Below are 26,489 nucleotides of genomic sequence, written 5' to 3' on the forward strand. Positions count from 1 at the left end.
CTTGATACAAATTGTTCTGCTTTTCCACCTTACAGTGCTACATCACCCACAAAGAAATGACTTGAAACACTCCCAAAGGCAGGTGCCTGCACACTCCCCAGCCTTCTTCCTCCTGCCAGCGGGAACCTGATATTTGGATGAGAAGGTGAACACCAATAACTGTACCTCTGGCTATCTTTTCTCCTTCTTTTTCCTCATCCTCGGGAGGAAAATACGCCCCATAGATATGACGTCTGAATCTGAAATAATGGATTTTGGGGGAAAAATGTTTTAATCCACCAGAACATGAGTACAAAAATATCTTTCAAAGACTGCAACCTGTCCTAGGAACATCCGATCATAGACTTAATCCACCTCTGGAGAAATGTGGACCCTTTGGCGTTACTGAATAATCACAGTCAGACGCTTCGTAATAGTGGGCAGATGCGAGGTGGTACAGGACGCCATCTAGTCTCATTTAGGAGTTCATGACCCATACTTCTACCTTTCACATTTGTATGGTTCCTGTCTGTATTAGTCCGTTCTTATGCTGCTAAAAAGAAATACCCAAGAATGGGTAATTAATAAAGAAAAGAGGTTTAATTTACTCACAGTTCTGCGTGCCTGGGGAGGCTTCATGAAACTTACAGTCATGGCGGAAGGCAAAGCAGAAGCAGCTACCTTCTTCACAAGGCAGCAGCGGGAATGCCAGACGGTTATAAAACCATCAGATCTCATGAGAACTCACTCACTATCACGAGAACAGCACGGAGGAAACCACCCCCATGATTCAATTGCCTCCACCTGGTTCCTCCCTCAACACCTGAAAATTATGGGGATTACAATTCAAGGTGAGATCTGAGTAGAGACACAAAGCCTAACCATATCACCATCCCTATGAATACAGCATTTCTTTCCTTATGATAAATAAAAGTAGCCCATCCCTTTTCTAACGTGCTCGTAAATAGAATATTGCATATACAAGAATCACATACTTATCTTATTCACTGTAATATCACTCAAACTTTTATTTCTTTTTACAACTTTTATCCTTCCAGCTCCCATTATAATAGCTATAACTTTATTGAGCTTGTCTGTGTGCTGGGTACTTTACCTATTTTTCTAATCCTTACAACTCTGAAAGGTATGTAAAGAAAAATAATTTCTTAACTCCTATGAGTAAATTATTTTAGGATTTAACTTAGTTGTGAAAACATTTTCTTAGAAATTAATACTTATCTCTTTAATCTAGATTTTTTTATTGTTTATTACAGAAAAAATATTTGTAATTAAACATTTACACAATTAAGCAAATTTAAATACACAATTTTTTCTTTAATGAAGCAAACCTTCTGATCATTTCCACATATACAGGTAGCAGTATTCTGTTTTAGGTAACATTACCATTATGGCATGGAATTATTTTGAGAATTTGAACTATCCACAAATTGTATATTAAAAGTTTTCTCTTTTCTATTCATAGTCCCACTGAAAATCCTGACACCTAAAGACTATATATTAAAAGTTTTCTCTTTTCTATTCATAGTCCCACTGAAAATCCTAACACCTAGAGACTAAATTATAAAATTAAGCGAGGCACAATGGCTCATGACTATAATCCCAACTCTTTGGGAAGCCAAGGCAGGGGATCACTTGAGCGCACGAGTTCACGATCAGCCAGGGCAAAATAGTGAGACTGCTTTGCTACAAAAAATAAAATAAAATAAGATAAAAATTGACCAGGTATGGTGGCACATATCCATGGTCCCAGCTACTCGGGAGGCTGAGGTGAGAGGATTGCTAGAGCTCAGGAGTTTGAAGCTGCAGTGAACTATAATTGTGTCACTGCACTCCAGCATGGATGACAGAGCAAGACCCTGTCTCAAGAATAATGATAATAATCCACCAGCTTGAACATAAAGTAAAAATGGGAAGGAGAAAGAAGAAAACGTTAAGTGCATGCAAACAAACACGTTTAAAGAAAAGAAAATTTTGAAAGGTACTACAATTCTAGTTGCTATAATTGGTTATGAGGTTGCAGTTGCTATCTATGGCTTCCTTATCCAGTGCCCATTCCATACTTTCCTTTACCTCAGGCAAAACCTCAGCTGCTCTGGGTTCTTTACCTGGTGGAATCACTCAAACTTCCATTTCAAAGGGTCTGAGTTCTTAATTGTCCTGTCTTTTTTGGTTGCTGTTGTTTTCCATTCATCTTTATTACTAGACACGAAAAGTCTAAAAGCCCCCCAGACATTCCCATGGGTTGCAGACACCGTCTTCCTTGACCACGTTTTACAGCAGCAACCTAATTTGTTCTTGGTGATCAGGTGAAGTTACTTAAGAATTAACCTATTTTTGTTTGCCTGTTGGTTCCGTGCATAACAAGCCCTGTATGCCAAGGTCTTAGTCTCATCATCTGATTTAGTGGAACAATTGTTATGTCCTCTGGTGGAAACACTTCCACGTCAAGGACTAAGAACTCTAAACATGCAGAGCTCAGTTTTTTCTTCACTACCCACTCAAAACTGGCAGTCTTATGAATGATTTTTTTGGCATAAATGCATGAGATATAAGTGCAGTTTTAACACATGCATAGATTGCATAATGGTCAAACTAGGGCTTTTAGGGTATCCGTCACCAGCATAGCACGCATTGTACCCATTAAGTAATTTAAGAAGCACATTCAAATGTGGTATAGAGTGCCCCCAAAATTCAAGAAACACTTCTGTTTTTCACAGGTGATGCAAGATATAGTAAGTTGTTTTTCACTTTGAAGTGGACGTTTCAGCATGCTGCAGACTATTGAACTTTCAGAAACTTCACTAAGGTGGCAGGCCCCTGAATTTCTGCAGGGTTTCACTCCATCATTCGCAAATGTATCATGAAAGCATCTGAAGTATTTGCTACTTCCTGCTCATCAGATCCATTCTGCATAAGACAGGTAATGTTTCATGAAATACCTAGATATATTTAATGTGGTTTTCACCACTTCAATGTATAATGGATTTATCACTAATCATTTTTCTGTAGGAATAACTTCCAAGACTTACCTTGCTTACTCACTGAACATTGTAACACAAACCTACCTGGCCAGATATCACACAAAGTGTGACTTTTGGCAACCAGTACTGGAAGTAAATTAGCTGTGAGCAATGAAGAAGAAACAAAGTGTAAAATATACAAAGGCAGAAGCAAATCTGTAGAAACCCCCTACGGTTATCAAACATGTATATTTGTAAGTAGATGATTCAGCTTTCATAGATGCTTAGTCAAGATGAAAGTTCTCTTCCATATTTGATGATGAAGCATATAGAAGTGTACACTGAATTTTTTTCTTTTTTATAAAAATCAAGTGAAATAGAATAAACAAGAATTCCTTTATTTGTAGGTTACAAACCCCTGACAATCCCACAAATGGCAAGAATGTCTATGAAATCACATCTAACAATAATTTTTAAAAAACAAATTTTTATCAACCACATAGGGAAAAAGACCAAATTTATGGTTCTATTTTCTCAATTAGAATTATAACAAAATTCTTATCATTTGAAGATGAAAATTAGGAGTATGCAAGCAGCTAATTTATTAAAATATTGTTATTTTTCTAGAATTTGTGATATGAGATTTGTCAGCCTTTTACATTTTTCATTTCTTACGTTTTCTTTACTCATTCTCAGTACATATTCACTTTTATCTAATGGTATATTGATAATTTTGCATATTACTCTTTAAAAGTTTTCCAAAATTTTAGAAGGTTCAGGAGCATCCATATTTGAATCTAACCCTATAGTGACAAGACATGCAAAGATTGGTCTTGTAACTTACATATAAACTTGATGTTTTAATACTCATACATGTTGAAAATCAAATATTATTTATATAGATATTTACATACCAGTCTGAGATGTATGCTTTGCTTATCCTAAGGCAACAAAAACAAACCTAAGGCTTCTAATTAATATGAAAATACTCCATCAGCAATGACTACATTCTTCCCTGAGATAGTTCCCCCCAGCCCCACCCCAAAAAAGGAAGGCCTTGGCTTTCTCTAAGTTCCTTCTGTTACAGTGGTATACTTCTTAAAAAGAAAATTTAAACTTTACTAAAACCTAAAATGATTTACACAGAGGTGCTTGTGCTATATGAGCTACTGGTCATGCTAAACTGCTTCAGTTAGATGATAATTTTATCCTAAAACTCACATGCAAATTAATTCTATAAGGTTGGCAACTTGTGAAGCTACCTGGAGTTGGGGATAATCTATCTTATCCTGGTTACCCCGTGGATGGGGAGAGAGGACACATATTGGCATCACCTTATTACTTCTTCACAGAGGATCTTGCTGTGTCCTTGGTGAAGGGGTATTTTTCTGTATTAAGTAAATACAAATCTTAGAAAAGAAATAATCCATTAAACTCTAATGACTGGTAACCCTCAACCAAAACATTCACTGAATAGGGTTAAAAATATTCAAGACAATATGACTTAACTGCAATATCAGTCTGAACCTGCCATTGGTATTATTTAAAGTTCTAGTCTTTTAACATATATAGGTGTATGATTATATACGTATGATGGATATTAGATAGGTGGTTCAGAAACCCAGAATTTTCATATGCCAAAAGTGAGTGGGTGGCTCTATAAAAATTAGTCTGCATATGGTCCTGTGTTGTTATAAATAATGAAGTCAGTACTGGAGAACAAAAGAGTGAAAAACCAAAGCTGACAAACAGCAGAAATGGCTTGCAGGTTAAGACTTTAAAAGCAGCGTGCGGCTGAGAGCTTTAAGAGTAACATCAAGTGCAAAGAGAAATGAAAATGATTTTGAATAGTATAAAGTCCAGACATCAGCCTGACTAAAAGACCATGAATGGATGTGCAGGATCAGTCATTTTTAACTGAAGATTAGTATCAGTTGCTTTATTATTTTAGCTGCATAAAACACCCACATAATTGATCAAGTTTTGCTGACATGTCATACTTGACAGATTAGACTAAAAAGTCTTATTTCCAACCAAAAAGCTCTATAATGCACATTAAAGGTATTTGACAGGGGAGTGCCTCCTTATTAAGCCATTTTCCTTATGCCTTAAATTCTAAGAATGGTATAAATTAGACTGCTTGTACTTAATTTTCATCTTTGATGGAAAAAATTTAGAAGTTTGAAGAATCTATTTGCCATTGTTTCAATATGCCAGCCAATAAGGTAGACTTTCTTTGGAAAATGCTCTCTTTTCTCCTGATGTTTTGTGATTCTACCCCACACAGGATCCTTAAATATTGAAACATCTTTTTCTTAAATAATCCATCCCTCCCATTAGCATAGTCTTATTGTGCATACTCAGTGTGAATTTTTGTTGTTGTTTTAGGATATGTTGTGTGTGTGTGTGTGTATGTGTGCACATGCGTGTGTTTTGGGGTTCTGGAAAAGGTTGTTTTTGTTTTGTTTGGGTTTTTTATTTGAAGCAAGTAATTCAGCCATATGTGGGACTTTACTAAACCAGGCAGAATTTGTGGTTGTAAATAAACATATGTTCCCTCCAAAATCTACTACCTATTAAAGTGTAGTCCCATCTTACCCAACAAATAAAAGGTTATCCATGTAAAATTACCTTAGAAATGCTCAGTTCATGAATGTTCAGCCACCTAAGGGGCAGTGCAGTTGGAAATATAAATGCAAGTGACATCCTGTGTGCCAGTAGACAGGGGAGGGTCAAGGATAAAAGAAGAAAATGAAGATATTTAGAAAAAACTTTGAAATAAAAGAACAATTTAATAAAGGGCTGCTTGTTAAAGGCAGGTAAGAAAGGGCTGAAATCAAGGGGTTGCTCAGTGTATCAGAGGTCAAGAAAGGGTCCTTTCAAAAATACTTGTCTGCATAGGAGAGTTATTTTTTATTGCTTGAAACGAAACTACTGAACCAGATGACATTTAAGGTTCTTTTTTTATTGAGGAGCTCCTTGGAATGCAATATGACCTAACTTAAAGGAAGGAGACATAAGGCGGGAGAGGTGGAGAAAAGAGGAAGAGAACATAGAAGAGGAAAGGTGAGCAATCTATAGCTTGGACTGAAAGTGGAACAAACTGTGGAGGTAACAAAAAAAACTGAGAGGAGTAGGTGTCTCAATTCCTAATTGATGTGCTAAATTGGGTTGAAAAAGAAAACATTGACTTATATTTTCTCCTACTGCCTTTCAATTGACAACTAAGAATCCCAAATAAAAGACATATTATAAACTAAACACTAACATTTGAAGAGCAATATCACTTCAAGGATGTATTAGGAGATTCAGTCTGTCTCCCCTCCACCCCATCCCACCTCCATCCCCACTCTCTCAACCCACTTGCCATGTGAGGATATGACAAGAAGATGGCTGTCCCCACTCTCTCATCCCACTTGGCCATGTGAGGATATGACAAGAAGATGGCCGTCCCCACTCTCTCATCCAACTTGGCCATGTGCAGATATGACAAGAAGATGGCTGTCTCCACTCTCTCATCCCACTTGGCCATGTGAGGATATGACAAGAAGATGGCTGTCCCCACTCTCTTATCCCACTTGGCCATGTGAGGATATGACAAGAAGATGGCTGTCTCCAGGCACCACAAATGCCAGTATCTTCATCTTGGACTTTCCAGCCTCCAGAACTGTGAGGAGTAAAGTTTATTGTTTAAGTCACCCAGTCAATGGTATTTGCTGTGGAAGCCCAAACTGACTAAGACAGCTATTGTAACCAAAATGTCTTAAGATCACTGTCTCTTTGTACTTCATTTTCCTTTCCGTCACATTTCCTTTCAGGTTGGGTAGCATGTTGGGATGCAGTTGAGAGGAAATAAACTTAGGGATATAATTAGTTTGGGGTTAGTGAGATACATTTATGTGGGTCTCAGCCATTTCTGTTCACAATTAGGTTATTGCTGGCTCTCCTAATATAAGAATGGCTTCCATAAATACTCCTAGCATCTAGTGTGCCCACTTTGCAGAGCTATAGTATGAAGGTATGGGCCAAAGGTCATGTCATAATAGGAATGTGTCCTGAAAACTCATCATAGAAAGTCTGTAATCCGTAGAAGAGAAATAAAATTTTAAATATTTGAAGCCAGGAGCTAGATGTAGAATTTCTTTTCAATATTATAACTCATATTTGAAGGAAAACGAATAGAATGACTACCCTAAAAATTTACTCAATGTGACTAAATACAAGTTACGAAGCCACAGAAGGCTTTTATGTACTATCATAATTTAAAAATTGAGCAAACATTTTTCTATAGGAAATGAAATGAAATTATAAAATTGTCTTCATGTGGAGAAGTGAAAAAAAGAGTAGAAAACCAAAAAGGCTGTGAAAAACAGTGTTATAAGTGTGTGTTAAACAACTAATAATAAAATTATTTTTGTAATTCTATCATGTTTTTGGTATTTGTCAGCTTCTTAATTGTCAGAATATGTGATTTCTTTCCTCACCTTAAATAAGCATTTACTCTCTTACCTAATTTTGCATTTTTACTTTGTATCATTTTCCTTAAATAAGGTCTCTGAAATTGTTTCAGCTGAGGCCTCACTAAACCTGGATTCGCATTTGCTTGTGGGTATCCAGGTAAACCACTGATGATTTGTAAAATAACTGATGGTCTGTGAGTGTTGGAGGGGAGGTGATAATCAACAGAGAAAGCCACCACCATGCATCATTAAGTAAAATGATGTTTGTTTTTCCTTCCCTGTTCCCTTTCCTAGCATCCAACATCAAAAGAGTTAGGTCTTGATAAGGAAGAGAGATCCTCAAACCTGACCATGGCTCCATCAACCTGTGTCTACTTCAAGGGGAAGAAGTAGAGAGGGGATAGAAAGAATAGACCTCCCTGCCTCCTTTAAATCTACTATATCTCCAGCCTGGCCCTTGATAGAGTTAAGAAAACTTATACAACTTTGAATCAAATATAAAAGTAGAATTCAAACTGAATTAGACTGAATTTTTCATAACAGAAAGATACCAGGAAGTTATGCAATCTGCTCCAGGTGCTATTAAGTAACAGTTACCAACTCAAAAAAATAATTCAACAAGCACATTTGGGTATGTGAACGGAGAAAAATAAAACCAAATATAGTCTACATAAGCAGGGAAGAGAAAACAATAACCCACTGGCTTGGAATGCAAATAGAGACAAGCATAAGGCTGGAGTGTCTGATCACTGTGCTAAATAGGGGTAAGAGGACTCCAATTAGTAATTTAATTAGTAAATTATCTACTTATTTATCTTAAAATAAATTTATATTAAAAATAAGTTTCTCCCTAAATGAGTAATCTTGGACTGAGGAGAACCATTACAAAGATGAGTTGCAGGAGAGAAAAGAGATTTCAAAAGCATGGACAAAAAATATTTGAACTCTTGGGGGTGGTAGAAAGTTATCCACAACAGACTGTGGGTCTTTGGGGACATGTTAGGGGAAAAGGTGTAGGGAAAGGAAGCCATCATTATTTTGTTTGAGATTTCCTAGAGTGTTTCCTCGTAGATCTTGCCATAGCAGAGAATATTTAACTAAATGAACATAGGTAGCTGCGTAGGACTTGGCAGGGTCCTACCAATGCCAGGAGGCCCCAAATGAGCTTCACCTAGCTTCCTCCACCCTTTTATTTCCTAATCATTCTGTTTTACTTGACCTGGAGTCAGAAGAAGGAGGAGTGTCATTGTCTTTTTGTAAATGGTGGCAAACCTATCTCAGTACTTTCATTTTACTTGAAAGCTTCTGATATGTTCTCAGATATTAAACTTCAGGCTTCTACCCATCCATCCTCCACAGCCTGTAAAAGCAATCTTTCCAAAATTCACGTCAGGTCAAGTCACTCTTCGGCTGAAAATTATTCAGTAGCTCCCCTCATCTGCAAGAAGAAATTGAAAGCTCTTAATTTAACATACTACATCTTTCTTGATCAGATTTCAGCTTTGTCTAACAGCTCATCTACTATGTTATCCCATAGATGTCCTTGCTTTAACTGCACTGAACCAATGGCTATGCCTTTTCTATGTTTTGCACCTTTTGAATAGATCTATACCTCTTCCTGAAATTATCTTCTCCTCCAGAAATAGTCTCACAGACAACCATTAATAATGTTCTGTCAGTTATGGGGGCATCCCTTAGCCCAGTCAAGCTGACATGCTAAAATTAACAATCATGCTAGCCTTGCTCAACTACAGGAAAGATAATATATTTTAGCAAAATACAGCAAAGTTATTGTTGATATCAAGTAGAAACTTGAACTCAAGAGTATCTGAAGCTCTATATTTTTGAACAAATAAGAATTAGTTGTATTTAATTGACAATAAATAATTCCAGTTAAGCCTAATCTTATTTGCAATTGGTTTTCTGACATTCTGCTATTATGAGACAGGCCCTGGTGGCTTGCCATCCCAGGTTATTAGGATAGGGATAGCCAGCATCAAGTGTAACTAAAAATCTGGGCTTCCTAAAGGTAAGAAATTAGTGGCTTTCCAAATAATTGTCCACTTCATTAAAGGAACCCATTTTTTGCCTGTTGGTTAAGAGCATAAGGAGCCCAAAATGTCCAGGTGACAGTTTTATCTTCCAATTTAGTGTAACCATTGTTATTTCCCCTGGTTGTTCGAGGTCCTACTTGTTCTAGACATTCTGGCATTTGCCCTCTCAGATCAAATGATTGTCTACTATGGGAAAATTACAAAAGCACCAAAAGATCAAATTGCCATGGTGTAACTTCAGGTTAACAATCATTACATGTAGAGAGAACCATTTCCACTTTGGATCCTAAGAATCATGGTTTTTGCCATCCTGAAGCTTTTATGCAGGCTTCAGGATTTCTTAAGGAACCACAAAATGAGCATCAGGCAAGACAGGACAGTTTGACCATAGTAGCTTGCTGAGCTTTCTACTTCTTTAGAAAAATGGCTTGCCAATTATCCCATCTTCATTGGCTAGAAAGCACTATAGGTGGAATAATTGCCCACAGATTGTCCCTGGGAGAGAGTCTAAAGACCAGTGTAGGAACTTGGCCTGGACATGTCCTGAAAATGTTACATAATAAAGAGTCTGAGAGAGGAGCAAGTTAACTCTGATCCCTAACCTAATTGAAAGTAAACAAGTTTCCAGTTTTGCCAATTATGTAACGGGTACTGTGCTAGGGGTTTATTTTGCCATTACAACCAAACTGAAATCAGTATTTTTATTCCTATCTTAGAGATAAACTGAGGCTTGCAGAGATGACCCAAGCCAAATAGCTTCTAGGTAGCAGGGTAAGAAATAAAAACAAAGCTTATATGATTACAAAGCCATGCTGTTTCCTTTACATCTTATCAGAAATGTTTAGTTAATGATAAAAAGGGAAGCATTCATACATCCATAACACTTTGACAGTATTTTTAAACATTTGAAATTAGCTGCTTTTTTTTCTGATTAACTCTAGTTCTACACTGACTTATAACTATAAAAGTTTTACTGTAACTTTCCCATTGAACCTATTTATAAAACCCAAAGCATTTTGTAGCATCTTCAGCATAGCACAATCATTACAGAATGTACATAAATTAATTTAAAGGCATAATAGATCTCCAACGACATCCTCATGGATTAAGTGTCAAAAACGAAATATTGCATTTCAATTTCATAGGCCTTTTGGAAAAGATATGAAGACAATAATTAAGAGTCCTATAAGGTGCAACTTATACCACTGCAGTTCTAAGGGCCAGTCATTTTTAGTAACGATTTAATAAAATGCATGACTTGGCTCCCCAGAGTGAGCTCTGCTTCAGATAATGTCACGTAATGATGATGTCCCAAGAAATCAGACCACATTTGTAAATTTAAAGGATTTACATCAGTGAGCTTCATTACCACAAAATTATCTATGCTTCAGCAAGGAGTGTAATCTGTAGCAGAGTATTTGACTAACAACTTGATCACCTCTCTAAGTGAAGGAATTCTTTAGAGTCAGTAAAACTAAAAGAAAAAAATGTGGTCAGCAAGAAGGGGATGTTGACTTTGGTCATGGGCAGTTCTTTGGAATGACAGTAGCCAGCATGGCACCTCAGATATAAATGGGTAAAAGAATTAAAGAAGAAAGCAAGTCCATTCCAGCCTCCTACCTAGCAATGCAAAAGATGAATACCTGTTTGCTCAACTTTTCTGTATTCAGGAATACATACACAAAGCCCAGTGGTCTCTGGGCAGCAGGTGATCTGTAAATTCCCTCGTCTGTTTGGTTCTGCTCTAAGAGCAGCCTTATTGAGCTCTGTGATATTGCTGTTTCACAATTTTCTATACTGCTTCTTAGCCCTTCAAAGAATAAGGAAATCAATAAAGTTTCTTCTGTTTGTTTATTGCAATTTGGTATACAGTCACTTCAAAACCTCCTTTCCATGCTGGTTCTAACAGCTAAGGGGAGGGTAGATGGGTAGAAAAGCGTTTCTTTCTTCAGAAGCTTCGTTATTTCTTTTCCTATTCCCTGTGGCTGAGTACAGGATGATTTAGCAACATGGCACAGTGAGGGGGATGTCATGATGGGCTCTGACATTGCCTGCCTGGGATGCAGGCAAGGGCCAGAATCGTGGTGATCACTGATCACACAGGAGAGGAGGCACACAAGCGTCTCAACAACCAGACTTGTTTGCCAGGAAATCTTTGGCTGTCTTTTGAATTTGGGAAGATAGCATTTCTAGCAGTTATTTTTATATGTTGTCAGGTTATTCAACCAAATAAACAATCATTTTTGACTGTTGCCAAAGACTCTCCCAGCCTGTAGCTATCAGAATCTTTCAAATAAAACCAGCCACCAAAGCAAATAGCCACTGCTTATACAACTGACCTTTTATTTTCTGTCAGATTATGTTTTAAATCTAAGTCTCAACTCAAATTTTAATAAAAAATGTTAAATCTGGACTCTAAATAATTCTTTATTTGAAAATAAATAGATTTAACTGAGTCTAACTTCAAATTATTAATTTTTTTTTCTTTACTAAAAATGAAGGAGACAGTTGCTCTGCACCTGTAAATCTGTATGAAGAGGAAAATGTTACTCTTGGGTACAGACATGGCATTTCCTGCAAAAAAAAAAAATGTGTTCTCATTCAGTGTTGGCAGCTAAATATATAGTCATTCTCCTTTTATTTCATTCTTCATTGCAGGCGGCTTTGGCAAAGCTTTGGTATTAGTATTGTCCCTTGTTAAGTTGAATAAAAAAATTGTTCTAGAACACACAGCTCCTTTGGGGAAATTGCAGTTGCTCTTGTTTCAGCTGGAAAGCTACATCTAAATAAGTGTGAGTAGTTTAATGCAGTCAAGAGACACTGAGGGGAAACATAATAGTATTCTGTATGGCTCCTTACTAGGGCAAGTGATGATGAAAGCCTCATCAATGCCTTAGGTCAAATGATGGAAAGGAGAGCTTCCTCATTCTATCTAAAAAGGAACACAAATCCAAGGAGAGAGTGAGGTAGTTGAATCTCAATGGCTGAAGTATGTCAGAGTTGGAATCAGAAACAAACATCATAAAATTCTTAGTGATGAATCAGAGCAATAATATGAAGATACAATGAAATTGTAATAATTACATAATTATAACAATATGATTATTACAATATTGTAATTGTGATAATTGTGTAATCGGTACAATGAAATTGCATCAATATAAGATAGAAACTGTGAAGGGTTGGAAAGAAAATAAATTGGATCACAGTCTAAAGACGTAAGTGACATACATCAGTCACTGACAAATCGTGCCTGCCCCTGAAGGTGTGTAACATATAGCTCATTGTCACAATTCTTACTACATTATGCAGTGTGGACCATTTTTAACTTCATGGGAAAACTGTGAAGTGCTCAAGCATGATTTGGAAGACAGCCAATGACCGAACAGGTATAAATTGGTCAAATGAATGATGACTCCATGATTGAAAATTTATCAAGAAGAGAAGAGGAAGAAAGAGGACATCTATTTCCAAATATTTTAAGGGAGTTGCTTACAGAGTATAATAACTGGATTTCCTCTGCTACTTTAGAGAAAACATTAGCAAATGAATTTAAATTATTCTTGTCAATTTTCTGGGGGACAGATACATAGATGTGTATTGGCCCATTATATACTTTAGCTCTTACAAACATGTGCTCATTAAAATAGTACATACTTGGCCAGGCACAGTGGCTCATGCCTGTAATTCCAGCACTTTGGGAGGCCAAGGCAGGCAGATCACTTGAGGTCAGGAGTTCGAGGACAGCCTGGCCAACATGGTGAAACCCCTTCTTTACTAGAAATACAAAAATTAGCCCAGCATGATGGGGTGTGCCTGTAATCCTAGCTACTCGGGAGGCTGAGGCAGGAGAATTGTTTGAACCCGGAGGCAGAGGTTGCAGTGAGCTGAGATTGTGCCACTGCACTCCAGCCTGGGCACTAGAGCAAGACTCAGTCTCTCTACAGAAATAAATTAAATAATATATACTTGATGGCATACTCTGTGTCAGAACATGGTAGCCAACCACAAATGTGCAAGCATTTCCCACTAACTCTGCGAGTCTCTGGTGCTCTTATCTCTTCCACCACAGCTTTCTCTATGAGAATCCCTGGCATTGTATAATGGTAGCATCATGAGTTTGTTCTGTACCTTACACAAGGTTTCTTTTCTTTCCAGTTGCATTTGCTGAAGATGGAACAAGAGATGTGATAAAATAATTAAATGTTAAGGTCCTTTGCTCTAAAAATATGAAATTTATTCATGATATTTTGTTCAATTTGGTAGAATTATAGCTGTTTCACTGCTTCTGTGTAAATATCTTCAGCTAAGACTAAAAGCTGTGGAGGACTGGTTTCCCAGACCTAGATAGAAAAAGAAGACACTAAACACAGCCCAATATTGATGAGAACTCCCTTAGAAATCGGACAAGCATGTGTTCATTTAGACCAAAATTGTTTATGAGCAGAGAACACCATGCTTCTTTGACCTAGATGTCCAGGTAGAAAACAAAGGGCATTCGCTCTAACCTGTGGGTTAATGTAAAAGTGACTCTTCTTCTAACTGAGGGAGTCTATGTTAGCTAGTAGAGAGATGGCAGCGTGTCCATTAGTCATAGGCAAAGTCTAAGGATGAGTTGAAAGCCTAATCCTATTATTCACTATGGAGTGCCCCTGAAAAAAAGTTAACTTCATCTGAGTCTACTTTTCCTCCAGTTTCAAAGGATGATAATATGTACCTTACAGGGCTCGTAGAAGAATTACATGGGAAGATGTATTTGCACAAGTTTGTGAACTATAAATCAGGGGTCCCCAACCCCTGGGATGTGGACTGGTACTAGTAGGCCAGTGGCCTGTTAGGAACCGGGCTGCACAGCAGAAGATGACGGGTGGGTGAGTGAGCATTACTGCCTGAGCTTCGACTCCTGTCAGATCAGGAGCTGCCTTAGATTCTCATAGGAGCACGAATCCTATTGTGATATGAGCACGGGAGGAATCCAGGTTGTGCACTCCTTATGAGAATGTAACAATGCCTGATGATCCGAGGTGGGACAGTTTCATCCCTAAACTAGCCCACCCCTCACCACTCTCCTACTCCCCGTCTGTGGAAAAATTGTCTTCCACAAAACCGGTCCCTGGTGCCAAAATGGTTAGGGACCATTGCGATAAATAAGATAAATGTTAGTCATAATTTTTTTTTTTTTTTGAGATGGAGTCTCGCTGTGTCACCCAGGCTGGAGCGCAGTGGCACAATCTCAGCTCACTGCAACTTCCGCCTTCCGGGTTCAAGCAATTCGCCTGCCTCAGCCTCCCAAGTAGCTGGGACTACAGGTGCACGCCACCACGCTCAGCTAATTTTTTGTATTTTATTAGAGACGGGGTTTCACCGTGTTGCCCAGTCTGTTCTCGAACTCCTGAACTCAGGCAATCTGCCCGCCTCGGCCTCCCAAAGTGCTAGGATTACAGGCGTGAGCCACCGCACCCGGCAGTCATAATTATTATAGAACATGGAAAGTATGTTCTAAATCTGTGTCTCCAAACTCTCAGTCTTCACACTTAGGAAGAGAAATTTTTACCACCTGATGCCAGTTCCCAATTCCCTCAGTCCTTGCCCTCTTTGTTTCTCCCTCTCCTCTTTCCCTTAGCTCCCAGGACCCACAGCAGAAATTTAAATATTTTATATACTCATTATGTAATTTAAACCTAAACAGGGTTTCAAGAGTTCTTTCCTCCTCGTCCTTCCTCAACACCTCCACCACCATCAAGGGTGCCAGCGGTTTACAGAAGTAGTCTGGGAATGGCAGCTGCCCAGCAAACTCAAGAACTTGGGGCTCATGGCGCGTTGCACATCTACCAGGAAGAAGAAGCTCCTGAAACTATGGGGAGTTGGTCTTGGGAACACCCCTTTTCACCGGAATGAGGTGGGGGTGCCCCAGCCCAGCTCACCGTTCAGGCAATCCAAAATATTTCCAGAATCACCATTGAACAACCCTGTTCATTACCCCACAGTGGCCAAGTTTAGAGAGCAATTCAGTGACTAAGCCACAAAACAACTCCACATAGTTCTCACTCCAAAGTTAGTAATCTTTCCTCTACATTAACTACCCAAAATCCTGTGTACTGTCTAGACCTCTAAAGTTCTTCACAAACCACTGCCAACCTCATTAAGATTCCTGTTTCTGAGAGCTTGATATAGGTTTGATGCTTAGTTATGCACACTAAGATGATAATTCAGCCTAAACTTTCAGAAGGGAATTTACCCTATTTATCAAACAAAGCATAGTGTTGTGCTGGTTTTCAATAGTTCTCATTGAAAAATTCCCAATGGCTCTGTTGAAAGCCCAAATGCAAGACCTGTTCTGAATTCTATAAATAAGCAATAGTCAGTCTAGCACCCATTCGTAGACTATAGAATACAACTCATATTTCTGAAGTCTGTTTGATATCATGGCTAATAAAGTGGAAATTCAGGATTTCTAGGCTCTATGAGGTAAGATCTTTCTCTTCTAGAAGAACCAGCAAACTCTGGGTAATGGTAGTGAGGGCATGAACCTGCGACCTAAGATTCTGCACAGTTTCAGAGCCTGAGACTGACTTATTATGCACCCCTGTCTCTGGCTGCAAAAAAAGGAAGAGGTTTTCCCACTTACCAATATTTCATACTAGTCGTATATAATTAGTAATTATATAACCTGGTTATGCTTAAACAAGAACCTAGGCATTTTCCTGAATTCAATTCTAATTCTTTAGCCAAGGTCTTCTAAAACTCTACCATCTATCTCTGTGATATCTATGTCTCTCAAACATGCATCCTGTTCTTCCACCCAGTGGAAATACCCAAAGTTTCTGTCTTCCTGTCCCTGGACCCTTGCATAGTTCAATTAACATTCATAGTTTTTCTTCTGTCTGAAATCATCTTTATTTGTCAAAATGCTCCATAACCCTCAAAGCTCAATTTAGATACTTTCTTTTACATGAAGACTTCCCTGACCTTCTTAACAAGTTTTAATAGTTATTTCCTCTTATAATTCTAAAGCCTTTGGTCCACTTCACTAGTACACATAGTCTGTCTTATAGTGTATATTATCAATGTATTATATTATCTCCTGTGGTTGAAAAATAGATTCCTTGCCCACAAATGCCATGCCATTCATTTTTGAAATGTCCATAGTATCTAGAACTAATTTGTTTCTAGTGGGTCTTCAAAAAATTTTGAATTTATTTTTGTAAGACACTTGTCCAAGTGTGTCACAAATTAGAAAAATATGTGGAGGAAATACCAAGGGTCTGTTTTAAAACATCGGTTTTATTATTATTCAGTTATGGTGAGGCCAACACACCTGGAGACAACTGTCATTGAAAAGATTGTTTCCTATTCACAGTTCCAAAAGGAGGGGGCATGCCACACCACAGGGGGACCACACAGGGAAGCACAGGGTCAGTCAGGAGGCAAGAGGGAGAAAAATGTGGGCTAGAGCCTTTATTTTGTTTTTCTTAGCAAGAAGGAGTGGGAGAGGTAGACAGGCTATGCAGGTTTATGATTGGCTAGTTTGAATAGTTTCATCATAATGTGTGTCAGAGGATACAGGTAAAGAGAGATGAAGGAGTTGGCCCTAGTTGTCTGATACCTGGCACCCTGTGGTGATTTGGGAGGGGTAATAGTGGCCATGGAGTATAAGAGTTGGATAAAGAAGGCAGTTGGGGGATATGAACTGAGGATTGGTTAGTTTTCATATGAAAAGTACACCAGCAGGCCAACCCATTGGCAATCTCTAGGAATTGGCTAGTCTGGAGAGAGGCAGCAATGCCCCAGATGTCAAAACATCAGAGGTAAAGAAAATAAAGAGGCATGATTTAGTGCAGGATCTTCATGCCCACCAGAGACTACCACCTCTTCCTCACAGATACTCACTGCCCTTCTCTGTACCTTCCTTTATTATGTCCCCATTCATCTGCTTGTGAATAAGTATAGTAATAGTCCAATAACAACATAATAACATGTGTTTTCCATAGAATTGATTGATTATTTAGATTTAGCCTTTTAGGTACCATGATAACCAACCCTTAAAGCTTTAGCATACACCACACAGAAAAGTACACTTATCTTTATAGTGTACAGTTTAATGAATTATCATAAAGTAATGACATTTATTTATATGCCAACAATTCTGTGAGACACTTTTAAAACATATATAACACTTCCTTATATTGTTGCATGGTGTTTAGAAGTGTAGACTTTATTCTGGAATGTCTGTGTTCAAATCCTGGCTTTGCCAACCACCATCTGTTACTGTTAGGCATGACACTTCACCTTTCTCTTAACCTTTCTCAATTTCTTCATATGTTAAACAGGGATACTAATAATAATGTTTCCGCAGGGTTGCTGTGAGGAATCAATGTGCTTAGAACAGTTCCTGGCATAAAATCCACGCTCAACAATATTTGCTTTTATTATTACTGAGAAATAGTACATAAAATGCATGGTTAAACTATTATTGATACAATACACAATGATATAAAAGATTCAAAAGATGTTTTTAGCTTCTGGCCTATCATCTTCATCTGATGGCTATACTCTTGGAATTCTACTACTGGCTTTCTGTAGATTTTATTTCTTTTTAATAAGTCAGGATATTTGTCACAATGTCTTTTAATTTCTTCTCACTGTTACAGCCCCAATAGTAGAGTAGAACTTAGAATTTAATATGTACCCAATAAATATTTTTGAAAGGATAAGAAACTATCCCTTCTTTGCTTTTGCCATTAGAGTTGCTTACCAGCATCAAACAACAAAATATGTTGCTTGTAATCTGCTAAGAACAAGAAAACCAAGTGATCCAATGTGGGTGGGTCCACATGTAGCCTTAGCTGGAATGCAGACATGTCCAAACACCACCAAAAATCAATTTGACCAGAGAAATGAAGAAAAAAATTCATTTTCAGGAAAGGATGAATCGAACAGCAAATTGGGTCATTTATTAAGCTTGACAGTACATTTTTGTGTTTATAACTTGATTCTAACTCTCATCCAGTCTCATAGACTCATGTTAGGGATCTACTGAACCATAAATTGATATCAAAAACACTATATTAGAAACTCTTTACAATGAGATGTCAGCAATGAAACTCTGGAATGCCTCTCACCAGGTATAGCTCAAAACGTGGAGAGATGGGCAATCTCTCCTTTCTTTACTTCTCTCCCATTTTGCCACAGGCTCATCTTGAAGCTCTGGAATTTGAAAGATTCACTCCCATATTAGTCCATTCTTGCACTGCTATAAAGAACTACCTGAGACTGGGTATTTATAAAGAAAAGAGGTTTAATTGGCTCCTGGTTCCACAGGCTGTACCAGAAGCATGCTGGGGCGGTCTCAGGAAACTTACAATCATGGCAGAAGGCAAAGAGGAAAGAGGCACAGCTTACATGGGTGGAGCAGGAAAAGAGAGTGAAGGGGGAGGTGCTATACACGGAAACAACCAGATCTTGTGAGAACTCTGTCACAAGTCAGTGCAAGGGGGATTGTGCTAAACCATTAGAAACCACCCCCATGATCCAATCACCTCCCACCAGGCCCCACCTCCAACAATGGGAATTACAATTCAACATGAGATTTGAGCAGGGACACAGAGCCAAACCATACCAACTTCCAATCATTATTGACAGTGATCCCTAATGGTAGACTGCTGACATGGTAGAGTGATAATGAACAGAGGCAGAATCGAACACCAAAGAAGAAGGCTGACCCATCAAAGCAAGGGATTTTGGATTCTTAGGAAAAAAGGTAGGCATGCCCATTGGAATGTCAGTGCCCACACTGGAAATGGAAGTGGAGCTCAACAGATGGTTAGAAGTAGATGACTAGTTTTGATGATAAAAATCGATGAGACGTTTTCAGGGTTTTTTTCATTTAATAGATATTATGATAGGCCCCCCTAAAGATGTCCATGGCCTAATCCTTAGAGCCTGTGAACATGTTATCTTACCCGGCAAAAGTGTCTTTGCAGATGTGCTTAAGATTGAGGACCTTGAGATTGGGAGAGTACTGTGGATAATACAGATAGGCCCAATCTAATCACATGAGTTCTTAAAGGCAGAGGATCTTTCCCAACTGCAGAGAACCAGAGAGATGGCAGCATCAGAAGGATTCTGCCTGCAGTTTCTGGCTTTGAAGATGGAAGGAGGGGCCATGAACCAAAGAAAGTAGGGAGCCTCTAGAAGTAGGAAAAGGCAAAGGAACACATTCTCCCCTAGAGCCTCCAGAAGGAATCAGCCCTGCTGAAATCTTATGAGACTCCTCTGAGATTTCTGACCTACAGGACTGTAAGATAATAACTTTGTATTATTTAATTTACTATAGCCCCAATAGAAAATGAATATAAATATTTATGGAGTGCACCCTGGGCCAGCACTTGGGCTAAATACTAAAGCTACAACAGTGTGCAGAGTAGACCCCTTCCTGCCCTAATGAAGCTGACAGTCTGGGAATTAATGTTTCTAAACCAAGTGAAAACTGTAGTAGAAATAAGTATAAAATAGGGAGGAAGATTCTTGTTAAGGCACTTACCTTCTGTTATATTGTCTCCAAACTATACTCCATATCTTAAAAACAGGCAATTTCTGAATCAATTTTTCTTTAGTGTGTGTTTCACAAAAATTTAATGAATTTATATAAGTAACTTCAGGAACTTTTACTGTTGAGATAAAGTAGTACTCAAAAATGAATTTTAAAAAAAGAGTAAATAATTCCACAACATTATTTAGAAAGAACTTCCAGAGGGGATGAGGAGGATGAATAGCTAGCAATGAACTTGGCAGACGTAATAAAAACAAATGACCCAAAAACAGAAATACCATTTGATCCAGCAATCCTGTTTACTGGGTATATACCCAAAGGAATATAAATCATTCTATCATAAAGACACACATACACTTACATCCACTGCAGCACCATTCAGAATAGCAAAGACACGGAATCAACCTAAATGTTCATCAGTGGTAGACTGGATAAAGAAAACATGGTACATATATACCGTGGAATACTATGCAGCCATTAAAAAGAATGAGATTGTGCCCTTTCCAGGAACATAAAGGGAGCTAGGCGCCATTATCCTTAGCAGAATAATGCAGGAAGAGAAAACCAAATGCCACATGTTCTCATTATAAGTGGAAGCTAAATGATGAGAACACATGGACACATAGAGAGGGACAATAGACACTGGGGCCTATCAGAGGGTGGAGGGTGGGAGAAAGGAGAGGATCAGGAAAAATAGCTAATGGGTACTAGGCTTAGTACATGGGTGATAAAATAATCTGCACAACAAACCCCCATGACACAATAGCTAATGAGTACTAGGCTTAGTACAGTGCAGATAAAATAATTTGCACTTAGTATAGTGCAGATAAAATAATCTGCACAACAAACCCCCATGACACAATAGCTAATGGGTACTAGGCTTAGTACCTGGGTGATAAAATAATCTGCACAACAAACTCCCATGACACACATTTACTATATCATAAGCCTGCACATGTACCCCTGAACCTAAAATAAAAGTTAAATTTAAAAATAATGAAATTTGAAAAAAGGATCTTCATTTTGTCTTAAGGACATTATTGAGTGACTTTACTCTTGAGCATGGTTTGCCAAAAGGATATGAACTAGTTAGAAATACTTAAAATCATCAAATAATTTGAAATGATTACACCATCTCAGCCATAAATTAGATATTAAATTTAAAAAATGACATACAGAGTTAAATGCAGAAGGCTGCAAATGTTTATGTGTAGTTTAGTAAAATTGGTTATTTATGAGCCACTACACAGAAATACAAATACATATATACCTATGACACATTGATTATCTGATTTTAAGTCACAAATATCTGAAGAAATGAAGCACGTTCTTTCATTATTCGACTTCAAAAATATATTTTGTATTTGGATTTAATGCAATATATTAAAGTGAATGCCATTTCTTGAGAAATAAAATACCTTCTTTTTTTGTTTTCACTGACAGAATCCAATTGGCTTAGCTGGGAAGACAAAAAAAATTGAAATAACAGACTTAAATAATCAGTCTGCCCTTTTGGTGAAGATTAGCATACTTAACTATATCATGTATACTTATAGAAAATGCATCCTAATTTATGTGAAGATAAATTGGGAAGGAGACAGAAACCCATATTAATGGGAATATTGAGAAAGTGCCTTCTATCTGGCTTTAATAAAATAATGAACAATATTTTTAAATGACAACTATAAGAACTCTTCTATAACATTAATAGCTCTCGCTGATAATTTCCATAGACACTATCTTAATATATGAGTTAACTTAGTTCCTAATTTCCACCATTCTATTATACCTCTGTAGTGTCCGTAAGGATTTCTTAACCTCAACAATATTGACATTTGGACTGGATAATTCTCTATTGTTGGGCATGCCCCGTGCATTGTAACATTTAGCAGCATCTCTGACTTCCATTCACTCAATGCCAGCAGTACATTCTCCCTACTCATCTCTACCTGGTTTGACAATGAAAACTGTCTCCAGATACTGCCATGTCCTTGAGGAGTCAAAATATTACCGGTTGAGAATCACTGGCCTAAGTGATGACCAGTGTTAATGTAAACTAAAAAAAAAAAAAAAAATTGTAATTCGTGGTTGCACTTCCTATTTATTATTGACTTGGTGAAGGAAACAGCTCACATTAGTGGGTCATGGGGAAATTTTCTGAGTTAAGTTTGTTACCAATTGAACTTTAGGCACAGACGTTTCCTTGAAATAACCAACCCCTTTCATCTTCATAGCCAGAAAATAAAACTTCAAAAATCCTAGTAATTTCTATAAACAATATAAGATTCTGTCAGCCACACTCTCAAATCATTTTAGCTAAATCTAAGGACATTTATGTATAAAGACCAAAAACAGGACAAATCTTAAAAGCAACCTAAGAATTATAAAAATATTGTATATAATATCAAGAATAAGATTTTTACAAATCACAGAACAGTAGGTGCAGAGAGATTTAGAAAGTTTAATCATTTGTCATGAAATAGGTTGATGACTAAATTACCTGGCATGTGAAATGTGTGATGACACATAAAATGTTAAAGATACATGAAAATCCCATTTTTATTTTTGTAAGTTTACTTACAAAGTGCTTAATGCCCAGAGGGGGAACAGTGTGAGAAGATCGGGGAGAGGAAAAAGGAGTTTCTAAAGGAACTGCTGAATTATATATCATTTCTACTCCTTCCATAGCCAGAGTAACTTTGGGGTTTATTTACAACACGTAATGACAAGGGTTTTGAACAGTGCATGTTCTCAATGTTTTCAAAGAAATATTATTTACAAATCTCTGAATTCTTTAAAAGCGGAATAACACATCCTGAAAATGAAAAATATCATTGTATAAAATTGGAAACTACTTCAACTCCCTAAAGACACGTTCCATAGAGTCACCTAGCAAAGAAGCAGAGCTCACAGATTTCCATAGCTAAACTGTGTTATGCCTGTGAAACGCTAAGGAGAAAACATTGGCTTATTTGGGCAGATAATATATTTAAGAGAATGAATTAAGTATATAAAGCCCAAGGTAAACTGGTGTAGCATTACTGCTTTCATACCCACATGTCCTGGGTGTACTGCAGTAAAATTAGTACCTAGATTTGTTATTTCTGGAATATCAAAGTTAGCATGGGTTGGGAAAAATGGCTTTTATCTGAAATTTTATTGAAAGAAACCAGCATCTAGACTGATGACTTAGCAGAGATACAAGTTTTTAAAAATCATCCTTTTTTTTTTTTTTTACACATTGCCACCAAATACCCAACAAGGGAAATGGTTTCTGTAATGACCTGGATCAGATTTCAGTTGGCCCACTTTACATAGCTGGTGTGTAATTCTCGATTTCAGGGAACAATGGTATGTTTAAATAATATTAATCTCACTTCTAAAGAGGGAATACTTTTGAATCTTTCATTTTTACATTACCAGGTGAATTCCTGTGGCTTAATATATGGAAAGACCAGATCTTAGAGTACAATGCCCCCCCCACACACACACACACATACACATACATACATAGATATACATAAGCAGGCTGTGTGTTCTTTTGCCCTTAGAGATTGAAATTTGATTTACCAAGCTAGTGGACAGGTTGGCAATTGAAATCAAACTGCTCTCTGCTTCTCAAAACACTAGGCATGAGGGTCATTTCTTCTGATTGGTTATCCCTGGAGAGAAGTAAAGAGCAGAGGGAGAAAATATTGTGGCTAAATGCACCTGAGCTAGCTGCTGGATCAATGGTCAGTATCAGCAGGGCTCTATTTAATGAAGCGTACACCAGTGTCACCGCCTTGCTGACAACAGTGGGTAGCGCTGGTGCCAATGCAGAGGAAGCGGAATCTATTGGAAGACAAAATAATTGCTTCATTTTGCAGTACAAAGATATAAATCTGATTTTTTTGTGTACATGAGAGCAAGCTTTAAATCCTTAACTGGAAGAGAGCCTTGCACAAAACACAGAGTCAAACATGATAGAAAGAGATTGTGCAAGGCAGTCTGGTTCACAGAACTCCGGGAGAATTGCTAAGAGGGCTTTATAGTCAAGGAATCGCAGGCTCGGTGGGCAAACACTCACCCAAAAGCATGCTGCCTTAGTTACGGAGAGAAAATAGTTGTTTTCATTTGTGCTTTTTCATAATAAAGTGTTTTGACAAATCAATAGACGCAGGGAAAAAAAACATCCACTGATGTGATTTACACCTAATTTATCTAATTATTGCCTCATTATTAAGGGGGAGCCTCAGCAGGGCACCCCTCCCAAATGCTGTATCTGGCATACACTTGAGAGTTAAAAGGCAAATGGAAGTGACAGACCTAACTCAGAATATCCATGTCATGTTTAAATTTTCCTGAATTTCCTTGAACTGCTTTTGTGCTGGCAAGTAAAATTATGAAGCAGTTAAATCTTTTTCAAGGTGTGTTTCTAAATGTCACAAGGATTAAAATTAAGGCACAATTTCTCTGAAACAACACAAGGCAGCCTATAATTAAGGAATTCACATTATATCTATAGCATTTATGAATATTTTCAGATCTCCACATCATAGTCCACCTTAAATCTGGATCAAATAAAAAATGCATTATGCTTATTTTTACGCATTAGGGTAAGTCAGTCCCTCACTAGACACCTGGAAAATTGCTAAAACAGACCCAACTAGCTTCAAAGTAGCCCTGTTGTAATAGTAGAAACGTAGAGAACTGTACTTCTCTTTACAATCTTAGTGGAATAGAGTGTGAATTCAAATTGATAGTCATACAAATTGTGTCATAACTTTAAGACACAACCAACACTTTAGAGCCATTATTCTCAATGAATGACTTTCTTTAAGCTTTTATAAATATCTCAATATTCTTTGCAAGATCTCCTTATTCTTGTCTTCCTAACATTTTTTCATTCACTGAGTTTCCACACAAATATTCCTTTTGATATAGAATAAGAGATCTCTGTCCTCCTGTTCCCTCATTCTCCTTTTGTTCTTCCTGAGCCTCCACACTGCAGTCTTTCATTGAAAAATTCCATTTAGCCAAATTCCTTTTGAAATCAAAACAACTCATCCCTCATTAGCCAACTCGTTGGATTCTCTCCAGATGGTGGACAAGAGCAAGGAGAAAGGTACTTGAAGAGCCCTGCCTCACATCCTCTTGGACTGCATTTTACTCCAGCCTTTGCTGAGACAACCAGCTTCACCCAGGTGAGCCACAGCACCTAACCTCAGTTGCTACACTTGATTCTCCTGTCTGCCCAGGGCTTCTCTGATGCTAGGGTAAGGGATGCCTGGGAAACTGGCCTGGAACTTATGCATGCATGGCCTCTAAGTGAGGGGGGTGACATTCCCATGCTTGAACAATGCAAGACAAGAATCAAGGCATAAGTGCTTCGCTTTTCCATTCTTGAGGTAGACAATCCCAGGCATGCCTTCTCTAGTCTAGAAATTCCCAGTAGGATTGAGTTCTGTTTCTTCAGTTGTGATGAACTGCAGAAACACTCTTGTATTGCCTTTTTCTCCTTCCCTATTGCATAATTCCAAAGTATCCCACTCTCATTTCATATGATCACTTCCCAAAATAAATGACCTGCAGGCAGCCCCTTGTCTCAAACTGCTTTTGGATTGAGGTGAGAGTGTACCTAGGCTAAGGTACTTACTGCAAATCACAAACCACATTCGTGTGTGTGCTAGCACCACAATAAAGAGGGCAAATTCTGAGATGATTCTAAAGTGTGCTATTTTAGAGAGTGACCAAGTCAACAAGGTCAGGGATGCTGGAGGAAAGGTGGTTGGTGACATCATATTAGATAACATAGTCTGGGAAGTCCTCTTCAAGAGGGAGCCTTTGAACATCAGTGATAGGAAGGAAATGGCTAAGAGAAAAGGTGAGGACAGGGGCTTAAGTTTACCTTTACTCAAAACAGGGCAAGGTTATTGAGGCAGCTTAGATAGGTGTATCCTGAAAATAGAAAGAACATCAAGATGGTGGGAGCATAGTGGGTAGGAGAGAGAACCAGGTACCGGCTTGTTCTCCAGGCCTTTTCAGGCCATGATAGTTTGGATTTTAAATACAACAAGAAGATATTGAAAGATTTTCAGCAGATAAAGAAAAATGATGTGATTTATATTATGAATAGTTTATGTTGATGGTCGCATGGAAAACTGACTGTAGAAAGGTAAGAGTGGAAACAGGTAGAACAAATGGGAGAATTAGATGATAGTGGGTTAGACTCGGACAGTGGGAGAGGCGAGAAAGAAAGCCTAGCAGCACAAGGAACCTATAGGCTTTATTCCCAAACAATATTTAGATTTAAAATCAAATTTAATTTGATACCTTGTTGATTGGATGGGCTGGCATATATGTTTAAGGGTGGGGAGAGTACCTGGTGTCCTTTCTGTACTCTCAGGTTATCAGCTCTACATACAATAAAATAGTAATTTGGCATTCTACATTTGAAAGACTGTGGCTTCTTAGTGTGGCA

At 37.9% G+C, this 26,489-nt stretch overlaps 1 long non-coding RNA gene across 1 annotated transcript; it reads left to right on the plus strand.

Moving 5' to 3' along the window:
* The first annotated feature begins 662 nt into the window (after positions 1-662).
* LOC134759185 (uncharacterized) lies at positions 663-6,023 on the plus strand. The gene is made up of 3 exons (XR_010135126.1): positions 663-830; positions 2,718-2,920; positions 5,933-6,023. It is a non-coding gene; the product is annotated as an uncharacterized lncRNA (long non-coding RNA).
* Positions 6,024-26,489: the final 20,466 nt, after the last annotated feature.

The sequence above is a fragment of the Gorilla gorilla genome, chromosome 1, assembly GCF_029281585.2.
Source record: "Gorilla gorilla gorilla isolate KB3781 chromosome 1, NHGRI_mGorGor1-v2.1_pri, whole genome shotgun sequence".
NCBI lineage: Eukaryota > Metazoa > Chordata > Mammalia > Primates > Hominidae > Gorilla > Gorilla gorilla.